Source organism: Ictidomys tridecemlineatus, chromosome 6, assembly GCF_052094955.1.
Source record: "Ictidomys tridecemlineatus isolate mIctTri1 chromosome 6, mIctTri1.hap1, whole genome shotgun sequence".
Classification (NCBI taxonomy): Eukaryota; Metazoa; Chordata; class Mammalia; order Rodentia; family Sciuridae; genus Ictidomys; species Ictidomys tridecemlineatus.
The window spans coordinates 64803454-64820171 of NC_135482.1; positions in this window are offsets into that span (position 1 = coordinate 64803454).

Below are 16718 nucleotides of genomic sequence, written 5' to 3' on the forward strand. Positions count from 1 at the left end.
TTATCTGGGTGACTCTTACCTTGCAGAGGTTGCCCAAGTTAAGTGGTAGAGCAAGCCTTTGAACCCAGGTCTGTCCCACCTCAAAATTTAAGAAATTTTCCCTCTTTCGTGTGTCTGTGTTATGGAAAGCTGAGTGTGTGTACATTTTCTCAGTCTTGTCCTGACTTTGGAGAGGGCTTTGCAGCCCTATCCAAGTCCTCTTCTCTTGGTTGGGTCTGGGCCCCTGGAGACAGTGCTCACACAGGGCCGGACTCTCCTGGTGGGGGGCCTGAGCCAACTGCTTCTCTCCCTTAATTAGCAACTTCTCTTGGACTTGGCCTCCCCTGCCAGGACCAGGATCTCTTGGGATGGAAGGCAACTAGTTCCCAGGCCCTAGGGCTTTGGGCTGGGGAGTGTGGTCATGCTGAGAGGATATGACTGTCAAGAAAGGGACTGACAGCTGGGTGTGATGATGCACGCCTGTAGTCTCAGCAACCTGGAAGACTGAGGCAGGAGGATCCAAAGTTGAAAGCCAACCTTAGCAACTTTTTAAAAAAAATTTTTATTATTGGTTGTTCAAAACATTACAAAGCTCTTGACATATTATATTTCATACATTTGATTCAAGTGGGTTATGAACTCCCATTTTTACCCTGTATACAGATTGCAGAATCACATCGGTTACACAACCACTGTTTTACATATTGCCATACTAGTGACTGTTGTATTCTGTTGCCTTTCCTATCCTCTACTATCCCCCCTCCCCTCCCCAAGCCTCAGCAACTTAATGAGACCCTAAGCAACTCAGCAAGACCCTGTCTTAAAATATAATAATAAAAAAAAGGGCTGGGAATGTGGCTTAGTGACTAAGTACCCTGGTACCAAAGGGTGAGGGGACAAAGAAAGGGACTGCTTCCATTCTCCATTCCCACTCCCACGCTCCTGCATCCATTCTATAATCTTTTCCCTTTCTTTTTTTTTTTCTTTTCAGTATTAGAGATTGAACATAGGGGTGCTCTACCACTGAGCTACATCCCCAACATCCCCAGTCCTTTCTTATTTTGAGAGAGGGTCTTGCTAAGTTGCCCAGGCTGGCTTTGAACCTGTGTTCCTCCTGCCTCAGCCTCTGGAGTAGCTGGGATTACAGTCCTGTGCCCCTGCACCTGGGGATTACAGTCCTGTGCCCCTGCACCTGGCTCACTCTAGTTCATTCTTAGTAAGCCCGTCCTATTTAGTAAGCCTAGTTGGACATGTGTTCAGACATTGAGGGAAGAGAGCCTGATTCTGATGGATTCACTAGCAAATAAAGGCTTAGCACTGTCTTGTGTGCTCATGATCCCACAGCCCCGGCGGGAGTCTTAACAGTGACTCATCCTTTCCTTCCTTGATTCTGTTCCAGACAGCCTCCGCAGAGCCCTTTCTTGGCTTCACAATCCCGTAATCCCCAGCCAATCAATAAGCTGCCATCAATAAGGTTGCCGGATGAAATCTAGGACACACAGTTAAATTTGAACTTCAGGTACACAACGACTGCTTTTCTAGTAGGAGTATGTCCCAAATGTTGCATAGAGCATACTTATTCTTAAAAAAAAAAAAAAAAGTTTCTTGTCTGAAATTCAATTTAACTGTGTATCCTGTATTTTTATTTGCTAAAGTTGGCAATCATAACTATTGATCACTCATCCCAATAAAAGCAACAGCTGACGTTTGTGAAACATTTAAATTATCATTACATCAGCTGTGTGCTGCCCTTGGAAGGCAAGGTCACATTCATTAGCTGGTATGCTCTTCCTTTCAACAGGTATGACCAGGTAGCATGCTTGACACCACAGTGAGAGAATGTACAGACACTGCTGGGGGGAGGGTCCAAAGATGAGGAGGGGTGGGGGCCAGGCTTTTTGAAGTGGGCTACAGCCTGGCTCTGGGGAGCTCTCAGTCAACAATAGAATTATTATTACCCCTCATTTAACATGCAAAGAAACTGAAGTGCATTCCTTTAATAGGTACGTATTGAGTCAGTGCTTTTCAGAGCCTGAAGGAGAGGTTAACTGATTTGTACAGGGTCCCCCAGCCGGTAGACAGTGGCCAGCTGAATTTTGCAACCTTGAAGGGAGTGGTCACATTCTCCCTCTCCACAATTCGCCTGGTGAATCCCAAACAGTACATCGTGTATGAATTAGAATTTTCTGGGTTTGTGTTTGTTTCTTCCCTTACTCAGCTCCATTCCTCCCACCTCACCCCAGCAGGGATCCCCAGAGGTCAAGGGTATTCTTGTTCACCATGGAGTTCCCAAGGAAAGCTCAGAGAAGATGCCCCCAATTACAGAGAAAGCTATTGATGGATCCTCCCTCTTCCCAGATGCTTCATCCTAAACTATTGCTTCCCTGGGACCATGCAATGATATAGCCACACATTCTCAGGAGGCCCTGTTCCCCTGCCTCCAGGTCACACATACTTGGAATGCCTGGAAGGAATCAGGAAGGGCAGGTTGGACACCTTGGTGGGACGGGAGAGGATGAAGACTCTTGAGACTAAATGAGCTAAAATACATACATACCTAGTCAAATAACATTGCTTTGGTATGGCAGTTCTGGCATTTACTGTGATGGGTGGGTCCTTAAAATTAAAGATGAGTGGAGAGGGGTCAGGGCAAGGTCAGGCCCAGGGTCAAGAGCAGGGTCAAGACACTCAGAACAGTGCTTGACGTGTCTTAGAATGTCGGTACGTAGAAACAGCATTCCACGGCTGTCCCTGTCTCACCCTGACTCTGAGCCACACAGTTCCAGCCACATTGGACACTTGTAAGCGTGCTCCTTTGTCAGGACCCTTGTCTTTGTCCTCCACGATCTCCCCCATACACTCACTCAGTGGCCTCCCTTGCTTCCTTTCAGTGCCCTTTTCAATGAGGCCAGCCCTGCCCGTCACCTGTGTCCTGTAACTGTCCCCACCCTGCACTCCTCATCACCTTGCCCCAAACCACTTTCCTCTTTCCGTGGCACCTCTCATCACCAGAAACTTTATTTACTTATCTTTCTGTTTGTTTGCTGATCATTCCCCGAGACTTTAGAACCACACCTGGCATAGTGAGTGCTCAATAAACCCATGTCGTATTGAACTTATTGAACCGAATTTGGAACAATCTTGGTAATCTAGTTATTTCCAAGCAGGTATGCTTTTAGAGGTTCCTGTGGAGCTTGTTAAGACACGTGAGCCAGAGTCCCTTCCCTAGACCTCCTAAGTCAGCTTGAGAAGCTCCCCTTTGAAAACTAAAACACTGGTCCCCTAACTGAGCAACTGGCTTGCCAGAGACTCCCAGAACAGCCTGCCCTGTTCAAGGTCACAGGGGAGTTAGGGGCTGAGCCAGTTCTGCAGTTCTCTCAAATGATAGCCTTTTCTAGCTCTTTGGGCTGAGGAGGGGGCATCTCCTGGTCAGGCCTGGGGCACACTCGGTTCAGAATATTGGTTATGAGAGAGAGAGAGTGCTTGGTGCTATTGTTCTCTGTCTAGTTTTCTCCATGGTTGGAGCTCATGAATGGTCCTTCTATTACTTACAGTCATATTCTTGGTGAGTAGAAATGCCTGGGGCCTGGGCATCATCTTCATCTCCCACTCCCCGTGAGGCTGAGCCGGAGTAAGGCTGGAGTGGTTAGAACTGAAAGATGCCCCCAACTCTTTCAAGAGGCCCTGATTTTTAGAACAATGTCCTGGGATCACTGCGGCAACTTTTTATTGCAACTGAGCAGATCTCATTCTGAATCTGTTTCCTGATGTATAAAATGAGCTAACTAGCTCGGTTCCGGGGGGCACATGCCTGTAATCCCAGCAGCTTGGGAGACTGAGGCAAGAGGGTTGCAAGTTCAAGTTTAGCCTCAGCAACTCAGCAAGATCCTGTCTCTAAATAAAATTTTAAAAAGGGCTGAGTCTGGACACGGTGGCATACTCCTATAATCCCAGTGGTTTGGGAGGCTGAAACAGGAAGATTGAGAATTCAGAGCCAGCCTCAGCAAAGGCAAGGCGTAAGTAACCCAATGAGACCCTGTCTCTAAATAAAAAATACAAAAAGGGCTGGGGGTCTGGCTCAGAGGTTAAGCGCCCCTGGGTTGAATCCACAGTACCAAAAAAAAAAAAAAAAAGAGCTATCTCCCAGGACTCCATGAGGATTCCTCCAATAACGTATCTTTGGAAGTTCTTCGTAAACCAAGCTCATCACACAAAGCTGTCACACGGTCATGGCCCATGTAACACCTCCAGCGATGCCCTCTACCTGGTACAAAGCTCCAGATCCCTGGCCTGGAACCCAGGGTTCTTCCTCCTTGGCCCCAGCCCCTAATCCCTCCCCACATTTGTGCCACTCCTCTGTCCACACCCTTTACTGCAGCCATGGTGTTAGTCACCAACCTGCATCCCACACTGCCTCACACCTCACTCTTTGCACAATCTGTTCCCTCTGCCAGGAATGCCCCCCTCCCCTGCCTGGAGAATTCCCGCATCACAGGCCTCCCTCCCTTTGCAGACCCTGTGTTTGATGTGGAGTTGGGCAGCTGGGTTAGATTGCTGCTAGCCACCTCCTGGCTGAGTGACCTCAGGCAAAATTGCTTAACCACCCTTAGCCTCAGTTTTCTCATCTACAAAATGGAGAGGATAACCAGCCACACCTCCCATTGTGAGGGTGAGCTAAGAAAGGGCAGGGCCCTGCTGGGCATGTGGCAGGGACTTGGGAAATAGTGGCGGCCACTGCTGCTCTTAGTGTTCTTAGCCATAGCTCACCCTCCCCACTGCACCACTCAACCCCCACCCCCACTACTGCCACCACCACCAACTAACTCTGGAGAACCAGAGGGAAATTCCCTGCAGTCAACCCTGATCCATGGAGCCATAATGGCCATGGCAATGGAGCTCGCCAGGAACAGGTATGCTCTCAGGCAAGGGTCTGGGTCACAGCAGGTGAAGTGGGGAATCTGGGGAGGCAGGGAGGATATAGCTGCAATAAGGGTTTCACTCGCACCCCATGTGCCAGGCCTGACTGTGCTCCACTCCTGAGGGGCTCTGAGTCCTGCCCTGCTCTCCCCCTCTGTCACCTCTTTTGCCCCATCCCTTACTCCCATGGTGGTTCCTTCTATGACCACTGGTGACTCTCGCTAATGAGCAGCCACTACAGGCCAGTGCTATGATGATCACAGGCCTGCTCCACAGCGCTGGCCTAGGGTGTGGGCTGTGGAGCCAGGGCACGTGCTTGGCATGGTGCCCAGGGTGCTGCAGCATGTGATGAGTGGTCGCCATCACCCTCCCACACTACAGTCCCCTAGAGAACAGTGGGCTTCAGAGGCAGACCACCCTGGGTTCAAGTCTCTGCTCCATAACTTTCTTTTTCTTTTTTTTTTTTAAAAAAAGAGAGAGAGAGGGAGAGAGAGAGAGAGAAAGAGAGAGAATTTTTTAAATATTTATTTATTTTTTTAGTTTTCATCGGACACAACATCTTTGTTGGTATGTGGTGCTGAGGATCCAACCCGGGCCGCACACATGCCAGGCGAGTGCGCTACCGCTTGAGCCACATCCCCAGCCTCCATAACTTTCTAAGTGTATAACATTGGGGAAATCGCTCAATTACTCTGGCTCCCACTTCTTCCTTGTCTTTAATAAGGAGATGATAATAATAGCTCCAACCTCATTGAGCTGATAAGAGGATTAAAAATGTCTTCATGTCTTTAAAGCATTTAAGTGTAAGGCTTAGAAGACAGCAAGCATTCAGTAAATGTTAGTTATTATTAACTGTTTCCCTATGTGGGGGATGAGGAAATAGAAGAAAAGAAAAGTTAAGTAACTTGTATAAGGTCACTCAGTTCATAAGTGGCAGAGCCAGGATTCCACCGTTGGGCTGCTTCACTCCAAAATCAGAGTATTCTCAAACCCCTTATTCCATGCTGCCTCTTATCTTTATTACCCTTATTCCCTAAAATTAAGCCAGAAAAACTTGTTTATTTAATTTTTTAAATTTTTTTGTGGCTGAGATTGAACCCCAAGTGCTTTTTCTTGCTAAGTTGCTTAGGGCCTCGCTAAATTGCTGAAGCTGGCTTTGATCTCTCGATCCTCCTGCCTCAGCCTCCCAAGCTGCTGGGATTGCAGGAGTGCAACACCATACCTGGCTCAGAAAAAACTTCATTTCCTTTTAGTTTTACTTGATTTTTCAATTTTTTAAAATTTTTATTTCTTTTTAGTTGTACATAATAATAGAATGTATTTTGACATATCATACATACATAGAGTATAACTTCACATTCTCGTATTTGTACATGATATGGACTTCCACTGGTTGTGTATACATGTATGAACATAGGAAAGTTATGTATGATTCATTGTACCATTTTTCCTATTCCCATCTCCCATTTCTTCCCCCCACACCCCCTGACAAATCGGTGAACCTCCACTACTCTCTTCCCATCCCCCTATTGTAAGTTAGCATCTGCATATCAGACAAAACATTTACCTTTTGGTTTTTGGGGCTTGGCTTATTTCACTTAGCATGATAGTCTACAGTTCCATCCATTTACTGGAAAATGCCAGAATTTCATTCTTCTTTATGGCTGAGATTACTCATTCCATTGTGTATATATACCACATTTTCTTTATCCATATATCTACTGAATGGCACCTAGGCTGGTTCCATAGCTTAGCTATTGTGAATTGAGCTGCTATGAATATTGATGTGGCCACATCACTATAGTATGCTGATTTTAAGTCCTTTGGGTATATGCCAAGGAGTAGGATAACTTCGTCAAATGGTGATTCTATTCCAAGTAGAGAAACTTTTTTTTTAAATTCACTAATTACATTGGAAATGGGTTGAAACATTTCATATATATTTGAACCCATGAATTCATTTTTAAATTTTTTTTCTAGTTGTAGTAGGACACAATATCTTTATTTTATTTATTTTTATATGGTGCAAAGGATTGAACCCAGCACCTCGAACGTGCTAGGTGAGCACTCTACTGCTAAACCACAACCCCAGCCCTGAATCCATGAGTTCTTGATAAGAAAAATAAAACATTGATTATTTTAAGAGATGGTAGGAAACTAGCTCATTATTTTGAAACTATAAATAAAGGGAAAGAAACATTGATTCTACCTTTCTAGTACAATTTATAAAAGTTGACTCATACTGCCAAGTTCATGCCTATAATTCCAGCAACATGGAAGGCTGAGACAGGAGGATCAAAAGGCCAAGGTCAGCTTCAGCAACTTAGCAAGATCCTGTCTCAAAATGAAAAATAAAATGGGCTGGGGATGAAGCTCAGTGGTAAAGCACCCCTGGGTTCAATGCCTAGTACAAGAAAGAAAGAATGTAAAAACAATTAGATAGTTGAGAAAGGAAGGGTCTATTGGTAAAAGTGTTTCAGCTTACTAAATGCAAGAGGAGTGATAGAACCCCAATACTTTGCAACCTCTAATAAAATGATGGGTCCAGGCATTAATCCTCAGCAGCTGCTCAACCATGTCTCCTGCTGGAAGAACACCAACCCAGGTGGAGGAATTGACCCCACGCCTGAACCTAATCCCATCGAGCTCAGGGACCAGTCAAACCTCAGGCTGGGGGAAACACTACTGGAAAAATGATCTGGTTCCATCAGTAAATAAATTGCAAGGGAGTGGGAAAAGAAAAAAAGGGAACCTATTTTAAAAAGACTTAAAGAGATATTAATCATTAGCAACATACAGACTTTACTTGGATGCTGATTTATACAAATTATTTTAGAAATGAAGAAATTGGAGGGCTTGGGTCATAGCTCAGTGGTAGAGCACTCGCCTAGTACATTGGAGACCCTGGGTGTGATCCTCAGCACCACATAAAAATGAATAAATAAAATACAGGTATTGACAACTACAACTAAAAAATAAATAAATATATCATGTTCATGTACAACTTTAAAAATAAATTAAAAAAAGAAATGAAGAAATTGGAGAATTAGAACAGTGGCTGGATATTTGATATTTTTTTTTGTACTGGAGATTGAACTCAGGGGCACTTGGCCACTGAGCCACATCCTCTGCCCTATTTTGTACTGTATTTAGAGACAGGAGCTCACTGAGTTGCTTAGCTCCTCGCTTTTGCTGAGGCTGGCTTTGAACTCTCAATCCTCCTGCCTCAGCCTCCTAAGCTGCTGGGATTACAGGTGTGCGCCACCGTGTCCCACAGGATTTTTTTTAATATTTATTTTTTAGTTATAAGTGGACACTATATCTTTATTTTATTTTTATGTGGTACTGAAGATCGAACCCAGTGTCTCACACATGCGAGGCGAATGCTCTCTCTCTGAGCCATAATCCCAGCTCCAGGATATTTGATATTAATAAATTATTGTTCATTTGGGGGAGTGTAATAATAGTGTGATTAGTTTTTAAAGTATTCTTAGAAATTATATGCTGAAATATTTACAATCGTAACAGTCGATCTTCAGCACCACATAAAAACAAATAAATAAAATAAAGGCTAAATTCTAGAAGAAGAAGAAGAGGAGAAGGAGAAGGAGAAGGAGAAGAAGAAGAAGAAGAAGAAGAAGAAGAAAGGGGCTGGGGTTGTGGCTCAGTGGTAGAGTGCTCGCCTCGTATGTGTGAGACACTGTGTTTGATCCTCAGCACCACATAAATATAAAAAAAATATTGTGTCCACCTAAAATTAAAATAAATAAATAATAATAATAAGAAGAAGAACAACCACCACCACCACCACCATCACCCAGAGGTGTAGCAGGGCTTGATGAACCTCTACTGACTGAGCTGATTGTTACTGAAGTGGGGAGATGAGTACGTGGGGGTTATTGTGTTATTCTCTTCACTGTTGTATATGTTGGAGATATTCCATAATGGAAACGAAAAGTCAGAATAATATAAAACTATTTTGTATTTAGAAGTGTGTTCAGGAGCTGCTCCTTAATGAGCCTCACTTGGTGCTGCCAAGGAACCTAACCCCCCGCCAGAGGCAAACCGCTGTCACTGAATGCTCACATGCGCCAAGCGCTATTCTAAGCACTTGACTTGTTTTCAGTCACCAAATCATGGGCAGAGGACTTGGATTGTGCCTGTTTTAGAAGATTTTTAAGAAGTTAATTAGGCTAGGATTACAGGCCTGTAATCCCAGCGACATGGGAGGCTGAGGGAGGAGCTTTGGTAATTTAAGACCAGCCTGGAAACTTAGCAAGGCACTGTCTCAAATTTTTAAAAAGGGGCTGGGGATGTAGCTCAGTGGTAGAGACTTGGCATGTGTGAAGCCCTGAGTCCAATCCTTCAGAGTTCTAGCAATATGCTACGACAGTATGCAGTGGGCTACTTCTAAACATGCAAAGCCAAACATCACCCCCCCCCCCAGCCACTTTGGTATTCTTTTTGTATTCAGAGGCCCTCCCTGATCCTGCTGCATCTGTGCCTTGCCCGATATGGGGCCAGGAAAGGTTGATTGAGGGTGGGGACTACGGAACTTGGCTGGCAGGACCCCACCTCGAGAGCCAAGGTGTGTGAACAGCGTGACCCTGAAAGTCACTGACCCATGAAGTGGGCAAGGGTGGGGCAGTGCCAAACTGGGACAGCTGAACGTTTCCTCTTTCTCCCTGCTGCAGGAGCAGACTTTACCACCAGGGCTGTCTCTGGAGAGACCTGCTGAACATTCTCCCTGGTGTGTGTGTGTGTGTGTGTGTGTGTACACGCGCTTGCATGTGCCCTCACACTGAGGGAAATCGCAGGCTGACTGCGGGAGAGGGAGAATCTCCTCCTTTAAAGGGGGCAGAGAGGGGCTGGGGATGTGGCTCAAGCGGTAGTGCGCTCGCTTGGCATGCGTGTGGCCCGGGTTCGATCCTCAGCACCACATACCAACAAAGATGTTGTGTCCGCCGAGAACTAAAAAATAAATATTAAAATTTCTCTCTCTCTCTCTCTCTCTCTCTCTCTCTCACATCTCTTAAAAAAAAAGGGGGGGTGGGCAGAGAGCTGGAGGCTGGACCCGATGACTTCGATGACTTCTGGATTCCTCGATACCTGTTTCTGGTTGTCTTCTAGCCACCCAGAAGCATGTATGTGGGTGTAGGGTTTGGCTTCCCTGCTTTCTGGGAGATTATAACCTAAAGGATTTAAGGATTAAAATCTCCAAATACTCTTAGCCCTGGAGCCATCCAGGCAGGCCTGGCACCATCTCAGCACAGTTCTTTGCTGTATGATTCTCTCCCCATCCTATCCCTCACCACATCATTCATTACTGGCTTGCTCTCAGCACTTCCTCCATGGCAGGCCCTATGCTTGGCCCTGAGGATGCAAAGATGAGTGAAGCATAGCTCTGTTTCTCTCAGGTTGTTCACAGCCTAGTAGGGAGGAGGACACATGAACAGAGAAATATGAGGGTGAAAGTGAAAATCCCTGTACTATACACCCTTCTTCTTGGTGGCCTCCTAGGGATTAGCTGTGCACCCCCTTCACATCCCGCCCCATCCATCAGCTCTAAGTTTAATGCATCATAGGCCCTCTCCTGACCCTCCCCACGACATCTCCTTGGGGGGGGTTTCCTTAAAAGAGTGGGGAATTGGGAACAGTACGCTTTAGATCAACTCTGTTCAATAGAAAGCAATAGAACATGAGACACAAATGCTAATCACATAAGTAATTCAGATTGTTTTACTAGCCACAGTTTTTAAAAAGTAAAAAGAACAGGTAAAATCAATTTTAGTAATATATTTTATTTAATTCAATATGCCTGAAATATTATTCCTTCAATGTATAATCAATATAAAAATTATGAATAAAGTATTTTGCATTGGCTTTTCACAGTGTCTTTGATCCCAGTGTGTATTTTACATTTATAGTACATTTCCATTTGGACCAACCACTTATTAAATGCTCAATAGCCACGTGTGGCTAGTGGCTGTCGTATCGGAACAGTATAGATATACATTATCCTGGGATTTGGTCTGCTTTACTGAGTTTTGAAGCTGGAAACTCAACTCTAGGCTCCATCTCCCCCTAAGATGATGTTAGGAAGAAGAGTGACCACAGTCTCCTGTTCTTGCCTGGAATCCCAGCCTGGGGTACCAGGCATGAAACAGGCTGAGAGTGTGGCCTATTAGACAATCAGAGAGCCTAGGGGCTGGTGGTCCTCTGGGGAGTTGCTGAGTCTTGCCCGCCTATGGGCTCCATTGCCCTGATGTGGGCTCACACAGAGCCGAGATGCCCTTGCTCTGTTGTCTCCTTCAACTGCATCTGCCAAAATGCTACCCTTCAAAATGCCTCAGCTACAAAATTTAGAACAAAGAAGGCAGTGTAACAGAGAAAAGATCAGAAAAAAGCACACCAATATTTTAATACACCTATATTTTAACCAAGCTTTTCTCTGGGTTTTGAATCTAGGTAACTAGTTTTTTCTTTCTGTTTTTCTACATTTTCTTGTAAGTTCTTTTGACCACCCCCCCCCACCACGGTATTGGGGATGAAACCAATAGGCTTTGCAAGTAGGCAAGTGCTCTGCTACATAGCTACACCTCAAGACCTTTAATATGTTTTTTATTTTAAAGAGAGAGAATTTTAATATTTATTTTTTAGTTTTCGGCGGCACAACATCTTTGTTTGTATGTGGTGCTGAGGATCGAACCCGGGCCACATGCATGCCAGGCGAGCGCGCCACCGCTTGAGCCACATCCCCAGCCACCTCAAGACCTTTAAAAGTCTTAAAATTTTAAGCTTGTGGGCTGGGTTTGTGGCTCAGTGGCAGAGCACTTGCCAAGCATGCATGAGGCACTGGGTTCGATCCTGGCACCACATAAAAATAAACAAAAATAAAGGTATTGTGTCCATCTACAACTAAAAAAAAAATATTAAAAATTATAAGCTTGTATTAACTATTTTAAAATTTGAAAAAATTATATATATAATTCTACTTGATCTCCAGAGACCAAAGTACCAGCAACCCTGGAGGACTTCTTGGGCCTCCATCTGCATTGCTGTTCTCTGTTGTGGCTCTTATACCACCCTCTTGAGTTTGCTGTGGTCCTGTCTTACCTCTTCCCCAGCATCTTGAGCGTGGAGTCTGCATCTCCACAATATCACAGAGCCTGGCATACCATCTGCCATCAAGTAGGGACTCACAGTGTCGGCCAGGTGACTGAAGCCAGCTACAGCCCAAAGCCTTCCACTGGTCTGGATATCTTGGGACTCTACATTCTCTCTCTTTAATTAATTAATTAATTAATTAATCATTCTATTTATCTATCTATTTATTTATTTATAATGAGGATTGAACCCAGGGATGCTTAACCATGAGCCATAACCCCAGCCTCTCTTTTCTCTTCCCTTTCTTTCTTTAAGGAAAACACAACACACATACACACACACACACACACACACCAAAAAAAAAATATATATATATATATATATATATATATATATATATAATTTTTTTTGGTTGTAGATGGATGCTGAGGGTCAAACCAGTGCCTCACATGTGCCAGGCAAGGGCTCAACCACTGAGCCACACCCCAGTCCCTCTTTCTTTCTTTTTTGAGACAGTCTCACTAAGTTGCTTAGGGCCTTGATAAATTGCTCACACTGGCTTTGAGCTTGTGATATTCTCTTACCTCATTTTCCCAAATCACTGGGGGTACAAGCATGCTCCACTGCACCTGGCTTCTTTCTTTTTTAATTAATTATTTTTACTTTTAAACTGGTACATAAATGTTCCCTTTTCTTTTTTCTTTTTCTTTTTTTATAAAGAGAGAGTGAGAGAGGGAGAGAGAGAGAGAATTTTAATATTTTTTGGCAGACACAACAGCTTTGTTTGTATGTGGTGCTGAGGATCGAACCTGGGCTGCATGCATGCCAGGCGAGCATGCTACCGCTTGAGCCACATCCCCAGCCCAATGTTCCCTTTTCTTGATGACCCAGTCTAGTAACTCTACTCCTCCAATATCTAAAAATCAAAATCCTTAAGTGACAGGACATCTCAAGAGGTCACACTGTCCAAATTCCTCCCTGCCTCTGGTTAGGTTATGTGCTTCCTCCAGCTGGGTTTGACCTGGGGAGGCTATAGGGAGTTCAAAATTTCCCAGAGACAGAGTCAGATCAACCTGCCCTGGATTCTGGCCTCCGTTCCTGTTGTGGGACACCGTCTGTTCCTTTGTTTTTCTTTTCTGGGTTCTCTGCGGCCCTTCCTGGACCGCTAGTGTGACAGAGCCCTTGACATGGTGCACAGTCTGGGCTTGAGTTACAGGTGGAAGAGCCTATGGATGGCTGCTGGGCTCTGTCTGTAGCCTTGTTTGGAAAATGGGACCCTGGGCCAACTCATGCTCTGGCCTCTCACTAGAAAAAGTCTGTAAATCTGTCTCAGGCCAGCAACTGTCAGCTGATCCACAGAAAAGTCTTTTCTTGAAAATGCGCTGATCAAACACTTGCAACAGGCCCCAAGACGTCTCCCAGATCTCACTCTTCAAGTGCTGTTGAGAACAGGCTTCACAGCCTCCGCCACACACACCACTGAAATATTTACGAGGCTCCTGGCTCACAAAACAGCACTTTCAGCTCAGAAGAAAGGGAGGAAACTTAGTACTTGTTGAGTGCTTACATCACCTCACACTGTGCAGAGAGCCTCCCGGTTCATGAAGGAGCTGCCACTAACTAACCCCATTCAACCAGTGGAGCCCTGGGTCTCTGAGGTACCACTGCATGGTGGCTGAGAGCTGGGCTCTGGTGTCTGCCGGGACTGGGAAGCTGGCTCCATTCCCTGCCAACTGTGAGTGACCTTGGGCAAGTTACTTAACCTCTCCAACTCTTGGTTTGGTGTCTGTAAAATGGAGATGATAAGAAGGACTAACACTGTTGTGAGGCCTAAGCAGAACCATTTGTGTAGCACACTAGCAGTGCCTAGCCTGTGTGACGTGCCCCCTTGACATTAGCTGTTGTAACCAATAGGCATAATCACATCACACAGCTGGAGAGTGAAGGGGATGGCACCCAGGTCACTTCCTACCAATGGCAACACTCAAGAACTGGCCAGGCCTCCTAGCCCTTCTCATGTCCAGCTACCCGGGTGCTCAACCCCCAAACCTCTTCCTTTTACTCACCTTCTAATGCCAGGCGGCCCTTCACCAACTCCTGACCATTTTACCTTAAATAACTTGTGCATGAGAATCTGTGAATTTCCTGCATCTTCACTGCCCCACCTATGCCCAGGACCCTGGCCATGGTTACCTCCCCTGAAGGCATTCATGGTATCCTCAGTCTCTTCTTTGTCTGCCCCCTTGTAAAATCTGAATCTTCATGGGTCACTTCTGCCTTCAACCCCTCCTCATAACTCTCCAAATTCCTCTCAGCCCACAAGTCCTCCGCATCTCAGAGCTTCTGCACATGGAGCTCCTGCTCTTCTGAACCCTCTTCCACCAGTTCACTCCCACTGTCCTTCAGGTCTCTTGGAGGCCTTCCCTGAATGCAGCCCTCCCCCATCTAAACCACCGCCCTCTCCCTCTCCCTCCAGGCAGCTAGGCTTTTGCTTCAGGGATTGGCCACATGTGATTAGACATGGGTACAGGCTCTTTAAGGTCTGCTTCCCCCTCCATATTTCAAGCTCCAGAAGAGCAGGGGTGGAGGTCTCTTGCTCATTACTACCTTCCCAGCTCATTGCAGGGCACTCAGGCTACAGTGAATCCAAGTGGTTCAATGAACAAGTGCTGGTCCTCACCCAAGCCCATGAAGGGCTACCCACAATGCTGCAAGGCCAAACCGCACTGAGAAATGGCCTTGCCAAGTGGACTGGGCACCTCCCACTTCCCATAGTAGTCACAGTGGGAAAGGCTAAGGAGCCCTGGCTGAGTTGTGGGGGCAGTGCATGGGAACAGAACTGACATCTACTCATCCTTCCTTGGTGACCAGCCTCTCACAGCCAGGCAATTGGCCTTTACAGTTGAGGTCACATACAAGGCCTGGCCGGCCAAAGGCTCTGGCCCTCACTAGCTCTCTACGGTTCCCAGGTCTCTTTTCCTCACCACTTCCTCTTTGACCCAGCCATCCTTCATCCTTCAAGGTTAACCAATGAAGGTAATAGTTTGTCCCCTACCAGGGCCTCTTGGAGCCTGCTAAATGGTTACCCAAGAATTTCTAATGGTAGAATTTTGAGCCTGGGGTAGTCCTGGAAGTCTTACCCCTCCAAGAGTGAGGACAGGAAAGGGGTCCCTCAAACCCCACCTGTAGGTATGAATATAGCTGCCTTGCCTAGATCAGCCTCCAGTCTCCCCCTGGGATAAGTGCTCTTCCTCCTGGAATTAAGCACAAAGTTGGTGCCTCATGTTTTTCTTCTTCTGGGCTCTTCTTTGTGCACCATTTTGGTCCCCTAAAGTGTCTCCTTCTCTTTCCTCTTCCACCCCTGTCTCTGTTGTATTCTATTATTTTCTTCAAGATGCTTTCATGCCAGGTACAGTGCCTGTAATCCTAGCAGCTTGTGAGACTAAAACAGGAGGATCTCAAGCTTAAGGACAGCCTCAGCAACCTAGCAAGGCCCTCAGCAACTTAGTGAGACCCTGTCTCAAAAATAAAATAAAACATAAAAAAAGTGCTGGGGATGTAGCTCAGTGGTAAAGCATCCAGTACCCCCCCCAAAAAAAAACCTGTTCAAAAGTCACCCCTCTTTCCCTCCAGTTCTTCCTGATCTCCCAACCGGATATAACATATAACCTCTCCTTTTCTCTGAACCCCCCCAAAAGCCCAATGCTGATAATTGTCAATCATGTATGACTTTGTCTGAAAGATACTGGGAAATAAATAGTGGTTTTGCTTATCTGGCATTCTAGAATTTTATGATTCTTTGCAGCGTGCACAACAAGTTGGTGTTGGTTATAAGTTTCTGAGCCATGATAGTGCCCATTTGACAACGGCAGGTACACTGCACTGTGGGTTCCTTGAGGGAGTGGATGGTCTCTCACATCTTTGATTCCCTAGCACCTAACATGGTGCTGCTGCATAGTCCATTTTTGATAAATGGTTCTCAATGATATTTACAACAACAGCTCTAATTTGTTTGGCTTACAGTGTGCCAGGCACTTTGCTAAGCCCTGTAGATATGTCACTGGACCCTCACAATCACAGGCACTAATAGCCCCCACTAAGAAGTAAGCCCCACAGGCAGAGATTTCTGTCTGATGAGGTCACTGTTGTGTGTATATATCAATGTTTGACATGAAGTAGGCCCTCAATAAATATTCATTGAATTAATTAATGAATATCCACTTTATAGATGAGGAGACTGAACTTCTGAGAGCTTTAATGACTTGCCCAATGTCACTCATCTCATTAGCAAAGAACCAGAATTTGCACCCAGATTGATCTGATTCCAAAGCCTCTATTCTTCACTATTGAACTCTTCCAGGTGCAAGGGATAGGGCAGGGACTGGAAGGATCAAGGATCGAGATCCACAGCCTGTACCTTTAAGAAGCTTTCCATCTGGTAGGCGATTGGAAATGCATGCACAAAACAGGCCAGGAATTGGGCAGGGCAGACACCAAGATGCAAAGGAAAGAAATGACTTCTCTAGGGCCTCCTGCAAGTGAATGGTCAAATCTGGACTAGTACACCAATTGTTTTTTTGTGGGTTTTTTTTTTGTTTGTTTGTTGTTTGTTTGTTTTTTTCCCATGACTTTATTTTCTAAGGGGCCTGAAACAGGCGTATGAAGAAATATTCTAACACTGCTGGATCACAGGGGACACACTGTGAGGCTGAGAA